Consider the following 24,279-nt stretch of genomic DNA (forward strand, 5'->3'; position numbering starts at 1 on the left):
TGTCAACTCTTTTAAGTTATGTGATCACATGAAGTCTCGATAATCACTCAAAAATCGAAAATTAAGGTCAATCCCAAATAATAATTGTCATCAATCGTGCGAAAATTTAATGCTCAACCGAAGTGTGTTTTTTATTATCAATATTTGTGTAATTTTCAATTTTTCAGCAATTATCGAGATTCAATGTCGCAGCCATGTATTTTTTCGTTCTAACTAAATAGATTTATACTGCTTGTGTATTAAACTAAGAAAGAAGCTTTAAAATAAATTAACACACAAAAACGTACCAAAGAAGGTAGAAGAGTAATTTATCTTATCTTTGGTCACATTTAATTGTTGTATATTTTCGTTTAGTTGGCTATTGTTAAAAATTCACGCGTTTCGTTTTATTTTAATGAGAACATGATCTTAAAGCACAAAGGGCAATGAGGCTTAGATTCGGGAATTAATTCTTAGATTTTAATACTTCTTGGTCCACTCTGAAATGGGGTAGTAGTACCTGCCTAGGTTTCATTTATGAATTAAATAAATTTACTACATAGCGCGACAATAAACAGTTGGACAAAGTATTCTGTTATACCCCAATCCACTACGCCGTAATCAATCTTTCCCAAACCTTTCTACATGTTTTGCCGACCCTATTTCTCAGCCCTCAATCTTCCCTACAACCGTCCTGGCTTCATAAAGTGTGACTCCTTTTTAAGGTGTTTATGATGTTTGCCTATAGTTACTATATTTCCAATTCACTCTTATCTGGATGCTCGTACCTATCACGATCCCGTCTATATGTTTAAAAGAAATTGTGGTTTACAGACCAATTGTTAAAAATATACATCTACAAACTTATATTAATTTATTTTTATATTTTAATTATTTTGTTTATTCACAACGTTTCGGCCAACTATTCCTCTGGCCTTCGTCAGGTGGTAACCGCGACGGATAGGAACTTCGAATTTCCTAACTGCATTCTCAGCTATCACTGCCATCCGTAGTTGTCGACTCACCACATTTCGGCCAAGTAACCCTCTGGCACGCTTTGGGTGGGATTGAAACCGCTATCTTCAGACAATGTTCATCTGGAACTGTAGCGATTCAACGTCTCTATCAACTGCGCCACGAGCCCCGAAGGGCAATCAAGGTTGGATTCTTTGATCTTATAAATCCACGTTTATTTATTATCTGATCTTCCATAGTCGGGTCCGTACCGATTGGTATATATATTATTCCTTAATTGGAATTCGTTTTTTTGAGATGAGCATTATATATATTAATATATTAATTATATATATTAATTTATATATATAATTATATATATTAATTTATTTTTAATTAATATTAATATAATTAATAATTAATATATATAATGCTCATCTAAAAAAACGAATTCCAATTAAGGAATAATATATATCTACAAACTTGTTTGCAGAAAGGAGAGAGCTTCGCTGCATGATTTAAACAAAATTCCACTATTTGTAACGAGCTTAGGTCAGTCTTTCCGCTTTCTCTTTGATGATGGTTTTCTTGAATAATTTTTAAATACAATCTTCTTGATGTGATTTCTTTGCGTATCTGAAATCTAATGACCGGGAAACATGTTCAAACCACACTAATCTCTTTATTTTGAAGAACGTTGTTGAGTTTTATTATTATTATTATTATTATTATTATTATTATTATTATTATTATTATTATTATTATTATTATTATTATTGTTATTATTATTATTATTATTATTATTGTTATTATTACTATTATTATTATTGTTATTATTATTATTGTTATTATTATTATTATTGTTATTATTATTATTATTGTTATTATTATTATTGTTATTATTATTATTATTATTGTTATTATTGTTATTATTGTTATTATTATTATTGTTATTATTATTATTATTATTGTTATTATTATTATTGTTATTATTATTATTATTATTATTATTGTTGTTATTATTAATATTATTATTATTATTAGTAGTAGTAGTAGTAGTAGTAGTAGTAGTAGTAGTAGTAGTATTGTAATCAAATAACTACAAACCAATAGTATACAAGACATCTGTACAGTTTCAGCATAAAATTTCTTTAGAACGGTTGATATGCCATAAAAAAGACGTAACGCCAAAACACCAAGCCTGTGTGACTTTTTCGGAATTTTCGCCATGTTTGCAAGCTACTAATTAGTGAATGTTTTTGCAAGCATAGACGAATCATACAAGAAGATCGTGTGATTCAAATTACGAGAAAAACAAAAAGAAATAAGCGAACGTCATATAAGAAGGAAAGGCTTAAGTCTGTGAAGTGAAATTAAAGTCGGCTTTGAAAACCTCTAAAATATTGTTTGTATTTCAGTTTTGAATTTACTTGGCTTATTTACTGCCAAAGCAAAGGTATCATGTTGAGGTAGAGTGTTCTTGGGTTTCACAAAACAACCATTCTAGCCGAATTGGAATCAGTCGACGGTTAAAGACCCTGCCGTTTCTGTCATAAGCCATTACTTCTTCTTTGTCCAAGAATGCGGATACGTGCTCTTTATTTTCGCACATGTGTGCGCGTAAGTCCGTACATGCAGAGGCGGCGCTAAGTATCACCGCAGGAAAAAAAAAAAAAAAAAAAGGTCCGAAAAGAAAGTTATAGCAACACCTTGGAAGGCTCCTTAATTTTTATCATTTTTACCCTTACCTCAAAATGGATGTCGGAAAATTTTGTTTATGTAGGAAAATTTTGTTTATGTAGGAAAATAAGGAACACATCATTGATCTCCGAGATTATCCGAAGGATGATGACTTATCACGTACATAGCTAGAGACTTGTTGATTTGATAACACGTAACGGCGGTTTGTTCCGTTACGAGGCGCATGTTAATGAATAGTTCCTCTCTGTCTCTCTGTTTTCACCCTCCTTCTCTTTCTCTCTATAATCCTTTACAAAGCAAAACTTGTCTTGAGTAAAATAGCACAACGGTGAACCAATTCTTCGATCCCAGCAAATTATTCAGACGGCGACTCATGGGCTAATAAGCAGAAGTCTCGTTGTGAAAATAACACGGAGCTGCAGTTTGTTCTCTTTCGCCTTCTTTTTCGTTGTTATCATTTTCTTTTTTTTAAGAACAATAGTTGTAATAGTCGTTAAATTTTGAATTTAACTATTCGTTCGTGTTTTTTTTTTAAATTTTAATCCATGCAGTATAAAGTACGCATATAAAATACGTCCAATCCATTTCAAATGTACGACCGTTTTTGTTTGCAGTTTAAAAAAAAAAGGACATTTCATCAGATTATCTATTATGGAACCTTTCATCTTTTTGATCAATGTGAAATTTCCCAGTTTTAATTTTTATTTCCACACCTATCATATTCGAAAAAATTTAAATTAGAAAAATGTTTTGGTGCATTTTTGTTATTCTGACTCCATGTTCTCTTAATTTCTGCTTTTCAAAAATTGACTTGACGTAAGATTTAAAATAATCTAATAATGAGAACACCATGATATTCTGATTCAGTTGTTTGTTTGCATATTGAATGTTTTAGCTAGTGAATAAAAGCGGAACGAAAGAAGAAGTGGTAGGGAGAAATAAAGGGAGAATAAAGTTATTTGAGGAGAAGAAAAGAGGGAATAGTAATAGTAGAAGCCAACGTGAGAGAAGAAGAGTAAGAATATAACATCAACAAATAAATAACGCAAATTCCATAGTTAATATAAATTTCATAGTGTTAACATTCCATGAATTCCATAGTTAATATAACATACTGACCCAACGGGTCACGGGTAGTCTAGTATATATATATATATATATATATATATATATATATATATATATATATATATATATATATATATATAACATAATATATTAACGGTCGGAACAATAAAATTGTTCTCCTAAAGAAAACAACACATTGCAGATTTATTTAAAAGTTTTTATTAAAAAAATCAATTCAGATAACTTGATTATGTAGTAAAGCTGACATCTATTCAATGTAGCCACCTTCAGCCTCAATCACTGCCTTGATACGGATCCATGCCTTTTCCACAAACGCCGGTGAGAGCTCGGCGGGTGGCGACGATCAGGCTGGCTTTGGTGTTGTGGGACATCATGTTAGCGATGTTCTTGTCGTATAACCAAACGGAGTAGTCCAGCGAGTTCAGGTCAAGGGAAGAGGGTGGCAAAGAAGGGCACAAAGTCGTAGAACTCCTTCTGAAACCAAATCTGTTTCTTTTTTTTTTTTTTTACTTATGGGCCAGCGCCGAGTTCTGCTGTTATACCCCAAATCTGCCAGCTTCCACCTGATTGCAATAGAAGATTACCATACTTTTCAGCATATCCAGGCACACTTTGGTATTAATTTTCAAGCCGCCTTCGAAGATGTGAGGCGGCATGATATGGCCCTCACTTGAAACCACACCAAAGACCATAACTGTGGCCGAAAACTTTGTTTTCATCACCCTGGGCACGTTCCTGTTATCTGGATTTGCATTTTGAGGGTGCTGGCAATGGTCCTGTTGTCATAAATTGCATCAGTAGAGAGCATAGGTTGTACAGCAGTGCATCTACGATCTCGTTCGTTGAACAGTGTGTCACTTTCAGGCATGATAGAAGGCTCCTATCGCTGTTGGGATTTGAACACAACTGGCCAACTAGTATATATATTACTCTTATTCACCCCAAAGGGTAATGCCACTTGAAAATAAGGGTCTACTATTTGGGACCAAATCTGCAGTGACACTGTGTAGAGAGTTGAACTGTGAGATGCCTGTCCACAGTACATTTAAATTTTTTTTCATTTCAGTACAGGCAAGGATTAAATTTAAAAATCTAACAGTTCGGGGAGAGAAACTATTAAAGTAAAAGGCCTTCCAGCATCTAAGCATTTATACAGTATAGTGCTGGGATTTAACTACTTGTAAGATTAGTCAATGGCACAAGGGATACGAATTCGTCAGAGAACATCGCATTAGAATACTTGTAGAATAGATACAATGATGCAACATTGCGGTGATAGGACACGGATTGGAGTTTGGCTGATAGTGCGAGATCTATTCGATTGGGGACTCTTTTTGTCTAGACCCTGTCTTAGAGAGAAAGAGAGAGAGAGAGAGAGAGAGAGAGAGAGAGAGAGAGAGAGAGAGAGAGAGAGAGAGAGAAAGACTAGTGGCAAATGCCGTAGTCCTTATGTGGCAACAATATTTCATGCTTGGGCCAATGATGGCTTTGTAGATATATAGGATACTCTATGTTGTGAGTAATGTTTCAGCATGGTAGATATATACCACTTTCTTTGCAATAATCTTGGCAATGCCTTGAATGTATTTGTTCGAATTCATATCAGCTGAAGAGTTAGAACGAAGAGCCTTTAGGAAGCGTATTATTAGTCAATCAGTGCTTCAGGTAGTGTCTTGTAATTGTTAAAGAAAATAATGTTTGTCTTTGTAGCATTTATTTTTTATATTATTTTTAATTTTTATTTTTAACATTATTTTTAATGTTTATTTTTAAATGTTTATCTTTAATTTTGTCTTCAATTTTACTTCTATTTTATTTTCATCCTAATTATCACTACTATTATTATAATTTTCATTATTATTATCTTTCGTATTATTATAATTACCCTACTATTATTTGGTATATTTTTACCACTCTCATAAGTAATAATGGTTTCCTTAATCCTCCACCTTGCCATCTATATGTATCTTTAACCTTTTGCATCAAGTTAAACGCACTCATAGCCATTGCCATTCTAATCTCCGGCCGCCCCCTTATAATTATACTCCCAATATCATAACAGAAGAAACTTAAAAATATTTGCCGCATATTACCTTTCAATTTTACAACCTTGCATAACCCCCTCCAAATTATAAGCGATTTTATAGCCGCCATTTGCCGTTTAGGTTGCACCAATCAAAATTACCACTCCATAGAAAATAGGCACCCCACAAACCGTTAAAATAAATTACCACGCAGCAACAATGCACACCCAATTTAACCATAATACATATACCCCTTAAACTCAACACTATGTTAAAGACCATATACAATCTTATATATCATACTATATATAACAAGCTTCTCCTTATTTATTTAGAATTCAATAAAGCTTCCCCCAACATTCTATAATTCCTCTTAATCTTTTTTGTCCATAATGAACCTTACGCTAGACGTCGCATCTCCCCCATGCTACCTAGCACCCTCTCTACTCTTCTGATGAGAAGCATTAGGCTTCGAAATGCCCTGGCATAAAGAGTCCCTTCCATCTCCCAAATTTTGATGGTATTCCATTATTCAATAAATGATCCATTCTATATCTACCAATATATAGTTTTGTGACTTCATTTCATACTCTTGTTGTCCTATTGTATAAGCTCCAATAATAATTGTTGAGCTTGGCATTATCTGGATAAGTCTCCTCTTGTGGAATTGAACTCTCTCTTTTCCTCTTACACATTAAGCTATATATATATATATATATATATATATATATATATATATATATATATATATATATATATATATATATATACGCACCGGATTATTGTTCGCGTTATCCAGTGCGTAAATGCATCACTTAATATTGGACGGCTTTGGATTGCGGGTTATTACGTCCATAACAATTTTACAAAACTGATACGGAAATCAAAGACACAATCGATCATGGGTCATCAAAAATGGATACAAAAAAGGCCTTCAGGATTATGACAGTAAGTTCAACAGACACGTAAAAACTCGGGTTTCGACTGGCCTTTTTATAGTGCACGCAGTAATTGTCCTGTCCTTCTGATTGGCCAGTTTGAAAACTTTGAACGACTGACAGATACGACCGGATGTACTTCATTGAATTAACACGAATCGATAGTTTAATTGGCGTAAAAACAAATGATATTTATGGTGCATTTATCTTTGTGATCCGGTTCGAACTGATGTGCATGATCAAGTAGGGGGAGGATATTACAATCGGCCTAATTAAGTGTAGTAAATGGTTGCAACAGACGATTTTATTTAAACATTCTTTTCTATCGGGACTAACTTCGGTGCAGAGATCCACATTAAAAAAGTTCAATATTTGTAAATATCCGTGGGATTATATGTATTGGTAAGTCTTAATATGTTGATCTCTCTCTTTCATGTCTCTCTTTATCTCTTATATATATATATATATATATATATATATATATATATATATATATATATATATATAAGATCAAGTACTTAATAAAACATGTTAAAAACACTTTGAAAAAGAGTTAAAAACATATTTCATTTTAAAAATGAAACACTAAATAAGTGAATAGTTTCGCGGAGTTTCGAAGAAATGCTTTCCTTCTCATCAGAGGGTAGGATTTAACAAAATGCGGGATCGGATTTTGCTTGCAAAATATTTGATGAAACTACAAGTCATAGATTTAACTTGGTAACAAAAAGTGAGGCAGAGGGAAAAGAGTGAATAAAAAAAGTGGTGAAGGGTAAAATATCCAATGATGGTAAAACCCAAAGATACAGAATCCAAGAAATTTAGTTAAATTTCCATTCGCACAAGTAAAATCCAAGAGAATCGCGTAATTGGAAGATGATCCAAAGTAATCTAAAAGGCAGAAACTCGTGGAATAATTAACAAACAGGTATATATATATATATATATATATATATATATATATATATATATATATATATATATATATATATATATAAACTACCCGTTACCCGTTGGGTTAATATATGTTATAGCTAACTATGGAATAGTGAGTATACAGAATCAATGTATAAACGTGATACTCATGACGGAAAGAAAATATTTTTAACATTATATATATATATATATATATATATATATATATACATATAAATATACACATATATATATAAATACACACACACACATATATATGTATGTATATATATATGTATATATACATATATATATATATATATATATATGTGTGTGTGTGTGTGTATGTGTGTGTGTGTGTGTGAAAGTATATTAAAATGAAAAAATATAGATAGATAGATTTCTCTAAGTTGGTTCAACATTAAATCGAATTATACCCCCAGTATATGTGTGTGTGATTATCTTCACTCGATTTCAAATACACAAGGAAAATTATTAACTGACAATTGTTTTATTGCAGGTTTTTGTTATGAAAGGGTGTAGGGAACTAAGTATTATGTTATCCGTTCAATACGCAGTTAGAAACTAATACGGATTAGTACATTACTCTATAACTATGGCATAAAGTCCTTATGATAAGTCAAAGGCTATAACTTTAGCCCGTTTTTAACAGCTAACAAATCTATTGTTTGCATAATCTTCAACATATTAATAAACATTTGCAAGTAATTTTAACGTATTTAAACTGCAAATTACCGAATCTAATGAAATAAAAAATACTTTAAAACAGTTTAAATCGTAAAAAACTAAATACGAAGAGAAAAATAATTGCTATTACGCTCGTTATACTTACAGTGAGAAATCCGGTTTTTAAATTAAAGTGAACTGAAATAGGATTACCAGTCAAAAGGCTTTAATTTCTTCGTTTTTTTTCTTAACCAACTGAGTAACTATGAGATGTCACTATTAGTGCATTTGGTAACAAGTACTTATTGTACGATTTCTGTGAAATCTTAATAATATTAGAAATCAATTCATTAATATTACTCACATTTGAGTTTTTTTAGTATATTTTTAGTGTTTTATGAGCAACATTTTGCACTTGAAAATTCAGTTATTTCAAATATACGTTTAGTTTATTAGAGATAATTGTAAGTAAGATGTCCTTAATTTAAATTTCTTATTGAGATATCCTAAGCCTAATCCTAAAATTTTTCTGGAATCGGAATCATGTAACGGATATTAGTCAGAATTAAAATGAGGATTTAAGACTAAATTAGGCTCGACGAAAAAATGGAAGAAAAACCAAGTTGCTTTTTTTTTAAACAAATAAAAATCTATTAAAATCCATTATTCTTAAGCAACTTCTTTTTTCCCGAAAGATTAAAGGCTGAATTTTATCATATGAAGACCAGAATAATATAAAAACGGTTTTCTACTATTTTTAACAGAATTTGAAATTAAAATTTTTCCAAAAAACACCATTTACGGCCATTTTTGTCTCGACACATTTAAATATTTTTAAGAGGTGTTTGAACCAATTAATTTTTCTGTCTAAATAAGATTTAGAATGCTAAATGCCGGATCTGTTGGAGACAACGCCTGCATCTAGTATCAAGCTTGATCGTCTTGACTCGGTCTTGTCATCAGAATCAAGTGTTTCTGGACAAGAGAGTGTATCTTCCAGATTTTAAACTATGTCACAGCAAAAATGAAAAAAACGGGTAGATAACAACTGTTTGTATATACGAACAATTGTATGTAGGCATTTTGGTCTACCATAGGTTAAGTAATATCACGTAACAACAAATTGCAGAAACAAATTATCGTATATATATATATATATATATATATATATATATATATATACATATATATATATATATATATATATATATATATAGTCATTCGATGAATTTAAAAATATATGACGTGAAATGTTTAAATATTAAATCAAAAGATTTTTATTATCCTGTGTAAGACAAAGAATACATTTTAAATATTTTCACTCCTTATCCTTCGATGTCTACCATCTCTTCAGAAGAGAAAATATTAGCAAATAGTTATAATGGTTTACACCTTATTTGCTAAAGTCAGTGAGACATGGAAAATCACAATTAAAATTTGTTTACGTATTTAAATGTCATAGAAGTTAATGAAAAGGATATAAAAATTCACATCCAAAATGCATGGTAAAATCCGAAGTGAATGTCTTTGATAGCAGTGTGGTAAAATGATCCAAACTGTATTTTGAGTAATCCACATCACAAGGTAATGGTCCGAAGTAGACATTTTCCTGGAGCAATTTTCTTTGTTTATATAATGGGTCCGGTAAAAACTTTTTTTTTATATATGCCCGGTGGATTTGTTTATTAATAAACATAAATTGATACATTTAATATTTTTTATAATTATAGAACATGAGCTTCAACTTCCACTCCAAAATAAATTCAAATTGTTAATAAAATAAAACCGCTTTCAGTAGACAGGCCATGCAAAACATGAGAAACTGAACTGATAAGAAAAATGAAAAAATGTAAAATGAAAAAAAAAAGAAAAAAATAGAAAAAAGAAAAAATCGAAGGTTTCCATACCAGTTGATTGTTAGATAATTTTATTCTGAAGTATATATATATATATATATATATATATATATATATATATATATATATATATATATATGTGTGTGTGTGTGTGTGTGTGTGTGTGTGTGTATATACATATATATATATATATATAAGACCCATTCAATAAGTTTACAGACATTTTGTACATGCATTTAAAATTGATCGTAAATCTATTGAAAATTCATTATGTTATTTCTATACATCTTATGAGATAATTATGACTAATTTTTTTATTTCAGGTTCAAATGAACAGTTGAAGCTTGATTGTCAAAATTATTGAATTTAATAAATGCAATCTGGACGTCAGGACACTTAAAAAAACGATATGTAATAAAATTCTGTTTTAAACTGGTAAAAAATGCCACAGTAATGTCTAAAAATCTTCAGACTACTTTTGGACCATCTTGCATGAATCGAGTATCAGTTCTTGAGTGGCATAGGAAATTCACGAGGTCTATGAGAGATGATGAGAGGTGTGAGAGAAAGTAAGAATATTAGAGTTGATTTCACAAAAAAGAATTTCATAGATAAGGATTGTCGTGTTTCTATAAGAGATATATAAGTGTACAGTTTGATGCCAGTGTTGGAACTGTACACAATTATTCGCAGAAGATTTGTGGAACATTTGCGCGAATTCATCAGTCCATAACTAGATACTTTTCAAAGAGTATTTGCCCAATATGAGCATCAAGACAGTTCTTCACCCTCCCTATAGTCTAGCCCTTGCTCTCTGTGACTGGTTTCTAAGGTCAAGGAAAACCTAAGAAGTTGTCGTTATAAATCAATTAAGAAAGACGAAGGTCATTGACACGACTTCAAAACGGCCTTCAAGAAGTTGTTGGAATGGTACAAGAAGTGGATTGCAGTCGGAGGAGATTGCTTCAAAGGAGGCTAGAGGTTAATGTGTGGACCATCAATAAAAGTGTCCATACGAAAAAGTCTGGAAACTTATTAGAAGCAGCAGGTATACATATACACACATACACACATATATTTCTGTAGAAATATATAAATATATATATATACATATATATATGTATATATATATATATATATATATATATATATATATATATATATATACTAGCAAAAGTACCCGTCGTTGACTGGGTTCAAAAACAGCCTACAGAAAATGGACTCTGATTTATGAAAGTATGATAGGTTATGAAAAGGAAGGGTTGTAAAGAGATAGCTTCGAATTTGGAGGTATCAAAACCAAAGCAAAATATAATGAAAGTAAAAATAAAATAGATAAACCCCATAATTTGTTATACCATACCTGTTCACACTGAAACACTTATCACAATATTCTGTGGATCTATATTAAAAACCTTGTTAAACTTTGTGACATATTTCCATTATATGGAGGTCAGGTACGAACGAACACCTCATAATTTTATTATACCATATTTCTTCAAACTGAAACATAATTATCAAAGTATACTTACGCAGATAGATATGAAAAGTCTTTATTAAAGTTTGTGCCTATTTCCATTCTATGGAGGCCAGGCGCGAACGCAGCCCCCACAATTTTATTATATCATCCCTATTTAAGTTAAAACATACTTATCAAAGTATTCTTATGTACATCTATATCAAAAACAATTGTAAACGTTGTTTTTTTAATTTAAGATTTTTTTATTTCCATACTTTGTGGACCAGGCGCAAACGCAGACCACAAATAATTTTAATGAATCACTGTTCTGCCAGATCAAACATACCCATTCCTGTGTCTCGATACATCTTCTATCATTATATGTAATCAGTTTTTTTTTAAATAGTCAACCATATAGGAGCCTTTTCGTGACTACACACACACACACACACACACACACACACACACACACATATACACATACATTCAGCTCTATATTATAGATATATTTATATGATATAATATATACCAATCCTTATATATATATGTGTGTGTGTGTGTGTGTGTGTAAATCATTTACAAAAATTCATTATCACATTTAACTATGATTTACACAAAACGTTACAGTTATAACTTTTTTCAATTTTTTTTCTGTAACAACAACAATAACAAGAAAGTCTCTTAAAAATATTGTCTTTTTTTATTCAACCCCCTCCCCCAAAAAACACGCATGGAAAGCTGAAAAGTTCAACTTTGAAGACAAAAATGCCTTTTTCACAAAAGTATTTACATATGTTGTTTTAAAGTGCAAACGACTTTGACTCTTATGAAAAATCCTTGTTTGATTGACAGTTATGCAATACAATTTTCAACAATTCCAATTTTGACTCATTGATTTAAATTTCACAGCAATAATGAATAACCCATATTTCTCTACTTGTGTGTATGTGTGGATTTTTAAAACAAAACAATTCATTTATCAATGAAATGCGCAAAAATACATATGGCTGTTTTTTCTACAAATGTTTACTATTATTATTAATGTTATTATTATTATTATTATTATTATTATTATTATTATTCATATCTACAACTGTTCTTGTTTTCTTCTGCGGCATATCATCTCTTTTTTAAGTACATTTTTTTTTCTTGTATAAGTATCTGATTCTTTTCCTTCTACTTTCTTTTGACATTGTGTGTAATAAATGGTCTAGAATTTTTCGTTCCTTCCTAAGTAGATATTCATGAGTGGGTGTTTATTATTATTATTATTATTGTTTTTTTTTTCTTTGCGACATATCGACTTTCTTTTTCGTGTGAGAGTGTATGCTTTACTTTTTTCAATTGTGTGTATTTGTGTATTTCGTCTATCTAAGGACCTTAGTTGTTTCAGTGGTATACGCGAGATTCAGTTTTTTTCCACACCATTGTATGGGTGCACTGGAAAACGAACACCAAATAAGTGTATGTTGCATAGGGGTACATATTAATGAGATGACGGGTAGACATATATAAATATGATGAGGGAGACATTTGTACCTATTACAGTTCTGTGATGCTTGGGAGTTCATATTAATACTGAATGGAGATGTATACAAGTTCTTAACACAGAGAAGAGGGAATACATAATCTTGGAAGCGTTACACAATGTTCATTACAAGATGTTTAACACATTGAGTGTTGGAAGATGACACATGAGAACAGTTTTACAAACACACACAGATGATTCTTTATTCATTGGCCGGTCGAATGATGATGACGTCAGGAATTCACTGCCAACTGACTGACTCTCAACTCTCTGTCTCTCTGACTGACTCTCTGACTCTTCTGCCGACTGACTAGCTGACTGAAATTCAAACCCATAGTATGGAGAAATGTAATTTTTCTATGACGTCAGAAGTGTGTTTTTTAAACGTGACTAATTCACGTGGCTATGCATGTTTTGTCCAAAACACATTTCTGCAGAAAAAGAATACTCTCCTAACCTATTTTTAACCTAACCTATTTTTAGCAATATATTTTTAATTTTCGTTGTTCATTCTTTTACTGACATATTTAATATTCAGAATTAACAATAGGCTTACTTTATCACATTCTAGTTCTTAACTTTGCCTACAGGGTTCGATTATCGGCTTATCCTAATTTCATTTTCACCTATCTAATACTCTTCTTATTTACATGGAAAAAGGACAGCCTTTCCTTGTAACAGTCTATAATAGAAATCTCACCTTTCTGTTTAAATGTATGCATGTATGTTTTATATCTGCCTAAACATTTCGAAGGGTTTTCAGAAGATCGGAATCGTTTTGAAGCACGACCCTTCGGACGATAAATATAAAAAATAGGCTAAAAACATTAATTTCTCCACCCTCAACTTGGCAGTTTTGTACAAAGAGGGGTCGCTTTTTTAGCCGATAATTTCGAAAGTCATCCCCTCTTTCATGACGTCAGAATTGTGTTTTTCAAACGTGACTAATTCAGGTGCCTGTGAATGTTTTGTCCAAAAACCACTTCTGCAAACAAAGAATACTTTCCCAACCTATTTTTGTAACCTAATCTTAATTTAAACTTTTGCCACTTCCGGCAAAGACGTCACGTTGTTTTTTCATGTTCTTTTCCTCCCTCGAGGTACGGATTCGAACCTGTCTGTCTACTACATCTTTTCTCCCCCCCCCCCAACACCTAGGCAACGCCGGGCACTCAGGCTAGTTGTTAATATATGCTAAAGCATATATATATATATATATATATATATATATATATATATATATATATATGTGTGTGTGTGTGTGCAGACTTTCAGAGGTTAAAATTAATAGGTCATTTTTTAAATCCATAACATCTATTAATATATAATGTATAGAATTTATTAAATTCTACAAATATTAAAATAGTTTCTATTATCGCGTAACAACATACACAGTCATATATTCTATTCTTTTGTAATAAAATAAAAAATTGGTCCGAAATATCAGGAAATAAAAACAGAAACGTAATAAACGCACATCACCAAAGCATTTCTGTTATTATTGCATTTAGTATTGCATATTATCATGTTATTATTGCATTTATTATTGCATATTATCATGTTATTACTGCATTTATTATTGCATATTATCATGTTATTATTGCATTTATTATTGCATATTATCATGTTATTATTGCATTCATTATTGCATATTATCATGTTATTATTGCATTCATTATTGCATATTATTTTGTTATTATTGCATTTATTATTGCATATTATCATGTTATTACTGCATTTATTATTGCATATTATCATGTTATTATTGCATTTATTATTGCATATTATCATGTTATTATTGCATTTATTATTGCATATTATCATGTTATTATTGCATTTATTATTGCATATTATCATGTTATTATTGCATTTATTATTGCATATTATCATGTTATTATTGCATTTATTATTGCATATTATCATGTTATTATTGCATTCATTATTGCATATTATCATGTTATTATTGCATTTATTATTGCATATTATCATGTTATTATTGCATTTATTATTGCATTTATTATTGCATATTATCATGTTATTACTGCATTTATTATTGCATATTATCATGTTATTACTGCATTTATTATTGCATATTATCATGTTATTATTGCATTTATTATTGCATATTATCATGTTATTATTGCATTTATTATTGCATATTATCATGTTATTATTGCATTTATTATTGCATATTATCATGTTATTATTGCATTTATTTTTGCATATTATCATGTTATTATTGCATTTATTATAGCATATTATCATGCTATTATTGCATTTATTGTGGAATCTTATCATGTTAATATTGCATTTATTATTGCATATTATCATGTTATGATTGCATGTATTTTTGCATATTATCATGTTATTATTGCATTTATTATTGCATATTATCATATTATTAATGCATTTATTATTGCATATTATCATATTATTATTGCATTTATTATAGCATATTTCCATGTTATTATTGCATTTATTATTGCATATTATCATGTTATTATTGCATTTATTATTGCATATTATAATGTTATTATTGCATTTATTATTGCATATTATCATGTTATTATTGCATTTATTATTGCATATTATCATGTTATTACTGCATTTATTTTTGCATATTATCATGCTATTATTGCATTTATTATTACATAATATCATGTTATTATTGCATTTATTATTGCATATTATAATGTTATTATTGCATTTATTATTGCATATTATCATGTTATTATTGCATTTATTATTGCATATTATCATGTTATTACTGCATTTATTTTTGCATATTATCATGCTATTATTGCATTTATTATTGCATATTATCATATTATTATTGCATTTATTATAGCATATTATCATGTTATTATTGCATTTATTATTGTATATTATCATGTTATTATTGCATTTATTATTGTATATTATCATGTTATTATTACATTTATTATTGCATATTATCATGTTACTACTGCATTTTTTTATGCATATTATCATGTTATTACTGCATTTATTATTGCATATTATCATGTTATTATTGCATTTATTATTGCATATTATCATGTTATAACTGCATTTATTTTTGCATATTATCATGTTATTATTGCATTTATTATTGCATATTATCATATTATTATTGCATTTATTATTGCATATTATCATGTTATTATTGCATTTATTATTGCATATTACCATGTTATTATTACATTTATTATTGCATATTATCATGTTATTATTGCATTTATTATTGCATATTATCATGTTATTACTGCATTTATTATTGCATATTATCATGTTATTACTGCATTTATTATTGCATATTATCATGTCATTATTGCATTTATTATTGCATATTATCATGTTATTACTGCATTTATTATTGCATATTATCATGTCATTCTAGCATTTATTATTCCATATTATCATGTTACTACTGCATTTATTGTTTCATATTATCATGTTATTACTGCATTTATTATTGCATATTTTCATGTTATTACTGCATTTATTATTGCATATCATAATGTCATTATTGCATTTAGTATTGCATATTATCATGTAATTACTGCATTTATTATTGCATATTATCATGTTATTACTGCATTTATTATTGCATATTATCATGTTATTACTGCATTCATTATTGCATATTATCATGTCATTATTGCATTTAGTATTGCATATTATCATGTTATTAATGCATTCATTATTGCATATTATCATGTCATTATTGCATTCATTATTGCATATTATCATGTCATTATTGCATTTAGTATTGCATATTATCATTTTATTACTGCATTTATTATTGCATATTATCATGTTATTACTGCATTTATTATTGCATATTATCATGTTATTACTGCACTCATTATTGCATATTATCATGTCATTATTGCATTTATTATTGCATATTATCCTGTTATTATTGCGTTTATTATTGCATATTATCATGTTATTACTGCATTTATTATTGCATATTATCATGTTATTACTGCATTTATTATTGCATATTATCATGTTATTATTGCATTTATTATTGCATATTATCATGTTATTATTGCATTTATTACGGCGAAGATAAGTTGGACGTAAGGTGGTGTTGCTATTTGTTGTTGGGGTTTTCAGTATGTTAAACAGCTGATTGGTTTTATACTGAAATCGTGCATATGTTTTGTAGATAAATTTGTTTTGGAGACATATATTGTGTAAGAAAATAGTCTGTAATCGATAGATCCCAATTAATCCATAGAGTTTTAGAGTAATATTAAATACGAGATGACTATTCCTCAAAACCACTGAATTGGAACCTCATCACTGAGTGTTCTTTAAGGTCATAGCCAGGACAAAATTATGCAGTAAAAACAAAATTTAATGAAAAACAAAATATTTATTGTTGTTATTATAGGAGTAGTTTATTTAAATTTTGCTTTTCAAATTAGATATGAATGTACGTACATGTCTACGGATGTGTCTGTTTAGTGTATCGCATTGTATTTGATGGGGAGTGCACGTTTTCAGTATATTAATTATTAAACGTTATCTTCCGTAATTTTTATATTTCGTATTATTTGTCTTTCGTAAGTTTTTTTTACGTTTAATCATGAAGAACAGTTAATTCAAAGATTTGACTGGAGATTACCTTAAATCTGAATCCCTATATTAGCTAAAATTTGTAATTAAAAGTGATTAAATAAATTATTATTATTTAAAAAAAATTTTTTTTTTTAATTAGAATCGTCTTGTCTTAATACAGAAGAAGAAAAAAAAGAGAAATGGAGGATAAAAGGCCACACTGGCAGAGGCGGCTTGAAGAAAGTATTAAACAGTGGCGAAAAAACATTGGTAGAATCGAAGAAATAAGAACAAGAGTTAAACTAGAACAGAAAGCTAAGGACGGGCTTGAAAGGAGGTATAGACTGCTGGAAAAAGGAACCATGAGCGTTCTAACAATGTTGAAAGAGAAGGTCCACACTGGTGGTATGAAAATTTGGAACTTTGTTGGAAAAAGTGTTGCATTTCGGCAGAACCACCTTTTCCGGAACAATCAGACTCAGCTGTATAAAGAATTAAATGGTAGTAAACAGGCGGAAAATAACAACACTCCAAATGCAAAAGATGCAAGGAAGCTCTGGAGTGGGATTTGGGTGTCGAAGAGCGATATAATAAGAAGGCTAGCTGGTTGGGAGAGGTCAGAGAAAGACTATCAGATATGCAGCAGATGAAGAACGTTGAGATAACCATCGATGACATTAAGGCTGGCATACGAAGGATGACAAACTGGAAGGCACCTGGTCCAGATGGAGTGATGGGATTCTGGTTTAAACAGTTCCCATGCCTTTATCCACCTATAACTGCTGCCCTGCAAAGGGTTGTAGAGTCAGGAGATGTCCCTGATTGGCTTGTGAAAGGAAGAACAACATTGATTAGGAAAGAGATGGCAATAATTATAGACCAAAGGAAACAGATGCCAATAATTATAGACCAATTACATGTCTGTGGCTGTAGAAACTGTTGACTTGAATATTTGCGGAGAAAATTTATGAACATCTTAAGAATAATAGTGTTTTTCCTGATGAACAGTAGGGGTGCCGGAAAGGCTCGAGAGGTACCAAAGAGCAACTACTAATTGATAAAGCGAAAAAGAAGAAAAGAAATCTGAGCGTAGCATGGATCGATTACAGAAAGGCTTATGACATGGTTCCTCATTTATGGATACGTGAAACACTATTGATGATGAAGGTTGCTGAGAATATGGTAGGGCTTTTGGAGACAAGTATGGCTCAATAGAAAACGGTGCTGACAGCAGAGAGGAGATGGGGCAGGTTGGCATTAAACGTGGAATATTTCAAGGAGATTCGTTATCACTGCTTCTTTTTGTAATGATAATGATGCCACTGAGCATCCTCTTGAAGAGAGAAAAACTGGGGTATAACTTTGGATCTGGTGACAGACGCCTCAACTGTTGATTTGAAAATATTTGGTAGAAATGAAAAGGAAATGGAGAGACTGGTAGAACTTGTGGGGACATACTCAGAAGACATTGGGATGGAGTTTGGGATTAGTAAATGTGCGGTGCTTGTAATAAAAAGAGGAGTAAAGGTTCATTCGAATGGAATAGTGCTGCCAAATGGAGAAATCATGAAAGAAATAGAAGATACAGGATATAAGTATTTAGGAGTGCTGGAGGGTGTGGGCATCATGAACAGAGAAATGAAGGAGAAAGTCAGGAAGGAGTATCTTAGAAGAGTGAAACTAATTGCAAAGTCGAAACTGTATGGAGGAAACCTAATGAAAGCAGTGAATGCATGGGCAGTCAGTGTTTTGAGATACAGTGCGGGAATTTTAGAATGGTCTGACAAGGATTTCTATGCCATGGATATCAAAACAAGAAAAGTTTTAGCAATGTTTGATATATTTCACATTCGAAGTAGCGTAGCAAGGCTGTATCAAAAGAGGAAAGGCGGTGGGAGAGGATTAAAAAGTGTAAAAGATTGTGTTAGAACCGAGATGTCATTGAAGGAGCATGTGGTTAGAAGTGAGGAATGGATGCTTAAGGTTGTGGCCAATGAAGTGGAGGTGTGTGAAACGTATGGATAGAGAAAGGTCAGAGGAATTGGCTAGGAAGAAAATGCATGGAAAGTTCTTCCAGGATATAGCAGAAGTGGCTGATAAAAGATCATTGCAATGGCTTAGAGTTGGGTATCTGGCTAAGAGTACTGAAGCTTTTGTTTGTGCAGCACAAGAGCATGCACGGTTGTTCCAAAAAGTTGTTCTAGGAGAGGAAGTTGCTGCAGAATGCCGGATTTGTGGTAAGACCTCAGAATCAATTGCGCACCTTGCAGCAGGGTGTAGTGGACTAGCCCAGAGAGAGTACTGCAAAAGACACGATCGCATGGGACTTCGGATATATTGGGAGGTGTGTAAGAGGGTTGGGGTGAAGTGTGCTAGAAAATGGTTTGAGGAGGTGCCTTACGAAGTGAGAACAAGTAAGGACGGCAACTTAGAGGTATGGTGGGACAAAAGTGTCATAACGACCAAGCAATTGGAACATAATCGTCCGGATTTGGTCGTCATTTACAAGGTCTCAAAAACTGGCACATTGTACACTTTTCAGTACCCTGGGGCAGGAATGTGAGAGAGAATGAGAATGAGAAGTGGAGCAATTGGCCTTGGAGATAAGGCGTATACACGGGGTTAAAACACAAATAATCCCGGTCGTAGTTCGTACACTAGGAGTAGTATCAAGTCGTCTGGAAAGACAATTGAAAACTACAAATCCCTGATGTTTTAGGTTTCCTTCAGACCTTTGCAATTGTAGGTACCACCAACATCCTTAGGAAAAGCCTTGATTTTTGAAGCTCCTGGTTTGAAGCCGGGAGTAAGGGAAATCCTCTGGAAATGAATCCCATCCCTTTCCAGAGAGACGTTGATAAACGAAATCAGAATTCTCATTAGTATTAAATAAGTCTCAAGGTGAAACATTTGAAAAAGTAGCCATAGACAACTATATGTTGCATTTTCAAATTTTTATTTTTATTAAAATTGAAAGAAAATATTACTTTATTTCAATATATATAAGATTTTTTATTGTATTTTTTATTAAAATTTAAAGAAAATATTAATTATTGAATTTGGAATTGAAAATTCTAAAGCTAAACTGGTGAGTTTGGATTGGAATTATAAAAAAAAACATTTTTCTTTATTTTTAAAGACTCTTTGGATTCAGATTTGCATTTGAACAAAACCTTTCCCTCATTTGTTTCTTTCTATGCGTGTCGTTTTATAGGAGTTTTATGAAAATATTATTTTCAGTGAATACAAAACATTTTGTTTTTTGCTTTTTTTAATATTTAAAAAGGTTTTGTCAGTCTTTTGAAGCGATCATTGGATTGATTATAGATCATAATTAAATGAAATTATTTTTCATGTAAACATTTTTATTAATTAAACATTAATGTAATATTTCACTTCCATTTGAAAATCTTAATTGAATTCTGTTTCACTAAAATACGAAAGAATAATTACTTTTTATAGATATCAACATCTTTTTTCCAGAAACTACGATTAATAGATATTACATGACCATGATAAAATGAAAGAGGCATTTATTTTTATTTTCCACTCATTATTGGTTGTGTTGAGGCAATACATCAATGTACCAGATCTTTGCAAACAGACTCTTTACAGTATTAATAGATGATATCACTCTTGAAAAAGTCATGCCAATCCTGAACATTGCCTCCTATAGAATACACATTCCGCAAATTAGACCAGCAATATCCATTTTAACGATAACAATCAAAATAAGAGTAAAGTCAGAATAATTTGAATAATGATAACAATCAAAACTCCTCTAATGAATTTCAACAATCAATATCTATTGCAAATATAACAATAAAAATGTGATTAAAAATTCCAATTAATTGTAATAATAACAACTAGCGGGACCTGTGGAAATTCCACAGAGGACTGATTCATATGTAATATATTGATGTTGGCATTCTGTGGATGTTCAGTGTAAATGGATACATTCTGATATTATTGTAGCTTTTTTTTTTAAACTGCAAAAGGATTTATCTAAGCTAACACGAACGCTGGGCAAAGACCAATCGTAAAGTACGCTTAAATATGATATTTTAATTCTTGCAAATTTCGTATATATTATTATGGAGCTAATTTTCTATCGATTTTTTATGTTATAAAGTTGCAATGTAAAAACAAAATATCTATATGACTTTGGTGCATTAGCCTGAATCGGAACCGAAATAAAAACTTATGAAAAAATAACTTGAGTTCCCTTAGCCATAATCGAAACCGAAACTACATCTTACGATATATAAATATATATATATATATATTGAGTTCCCCTAGCCATAATCAAAACCGAAACTACATCTTACGATATATATATATATATATATATATATATATATATATATATATATATATATATATATATATATATATATATATATATATAAATTTTGAGTTCCCTTAGCCATAATCGAAACTGAAACAAAAACTTATGAAGAATTCTTGATATAATTATTTTTAAAAAATAGATGACTTAAGTGCCATCAGCTATAATCGAAACCGACACCAACACCAAAACTTATGAAAAATTCTTGGTAAAATTATTTATGACAAGAAATGGAAGTACATAACAATTAAACGACCCGGATGTAAGCTTGACACAGAAAATAACACACATGCTATCGTATTAATATATATAGATTATGAAAACTTATCTAACAATTCAGACATTCAATTTCATATGTTATTTCCATATAATCCGCCAACATCCTACACTTTTATTTTTTCTTTCACCAAATCCAACCAATCGCACTCCTTACTGACTCATCTTATTTTCTTTCCACTATGAACAAAATGCAAAAAATTGACATGTAACATGTTTCTATCAAATCTTATTACATGCAAAATTATCAGATTATCAAGGAAAGGTAGTGACATAATTATTACTGATTTACAATTGACTTTGAGTAAATGAAAATCACTAGAAAAAATGTGATGCCATCCAATAGTTCTATATCTTGTAATAATATATCTTGTAATAATATATCTTGTAATAATATATCTTGTAATAATATATCTTGTAATAATATATCTTACAATAATATATCTTGTAATAATATATCTTGTAATAATATATCTTGTAATAATATATCTTACAATAATATATCTTGTAATAATATATCTTGTAATAATATATTTTGTAATAATATATCTTGTAATAATATATCTTGTAATAATATATCTTGTAATAATATATCTTGTAATAATATATCTTGTAATAATATATCTTGTAATAATATATCTTGTAATAATATATCTTACAATAATATATCTTGTAATAATATATCTTGTAATAATATATTTTGTAATAATATATCTTGTAATAATATATCTTGTAATAATATATCTTGTAATAATATATCTTGTAATAATATATCTTGTAATAATATATCTTGTAATAATATATCTTGTAATAATATATCTTGTAATAATATATCTTGTAATAATATATCTTGTAATAATATATCTTGTAATAATATATCTTGTAATAATATATCTTGTAATAATATATCTTGTAATAATATATCTTGTAATAATATATTTTGTAATAATATATCTTGTAATAATATATCTTGTAATAATATATCTTGTAATAATATATCTTGTAATAATATATCTTGTAATAATATATCTTGCAATAATATATCTTGTAATAATATATCTTGTAATAATATATCTTGTAATAATATATCTTGTAATAATATATCTTGTAATAATATAACTTGTAATAATATATCTTGTAATAATATATCTTGTAATAATATATCTTGCAATAATATATCTTGTAATAATATATCTTGTAATAATATATCTTGTAATAATATATCTTGTAATAATATATTTTGTAATAATATATTTTGTAATAATATATCTTGTAATAATATATTTTGTAATAATATATCTTGTAATAATATATCTTGTAATAATATATCTTGTAATAATATATCTTGTAATAATATATCTTGCAATAATATATCTTGTAATAATATATCTTGTAATAATATATCTTGTAATAATATATCTTGTAATAATATATCTTGTAATAATATATCTTGTAATAATATATCTTGTAATAATATATCTTGTAATAATATATCTTGTAATAATATATCTTGTAATAATATATCTTGTAATAATATATCTTGCAATAATATATCTTGTAATAATATATCTTGCAATAATATATCTTGTAATAATATATCTTGTAATAATATATCTTGTAATAATATATCTTGTAATAATATATCTTGTAATAATATATCTTGTAATAATATATCTTGTAATAATATATCTTGTAATAATATATCTTGCAATAATATATCTTGTAATAATATATCTTGCAATAATATATCTTGTAATAATATATCTTGTAATAATATATCTTGTAATAATATATCTTGTAATAATATATCTTGTAATAATATATCTTGCAATAATATATCTTGTAATAATATATCTTGTAATAATATATCTTGTAATAATATATCTCAAGCAGTTCTTGTCTGCAAAAATATTTATTTTTTTATTCACGGTCTCATGGAAACTAACATTGCACTGA

This window comes from Euprymna scolopes, chromosome 16, assembly GCF_053919585.1.
Source record: "Euprymna scolopes isolate OS-2025 chromosome 16, ASM5391958v1, whole genome shotgun sequence".
Classification (NCBI taxonomy): Eukaryota; Metazoa; Mollusca; class Cephalopoda; order Sepiida; family Sepiolidae; genus Euprymna; species Euprymna scolopes.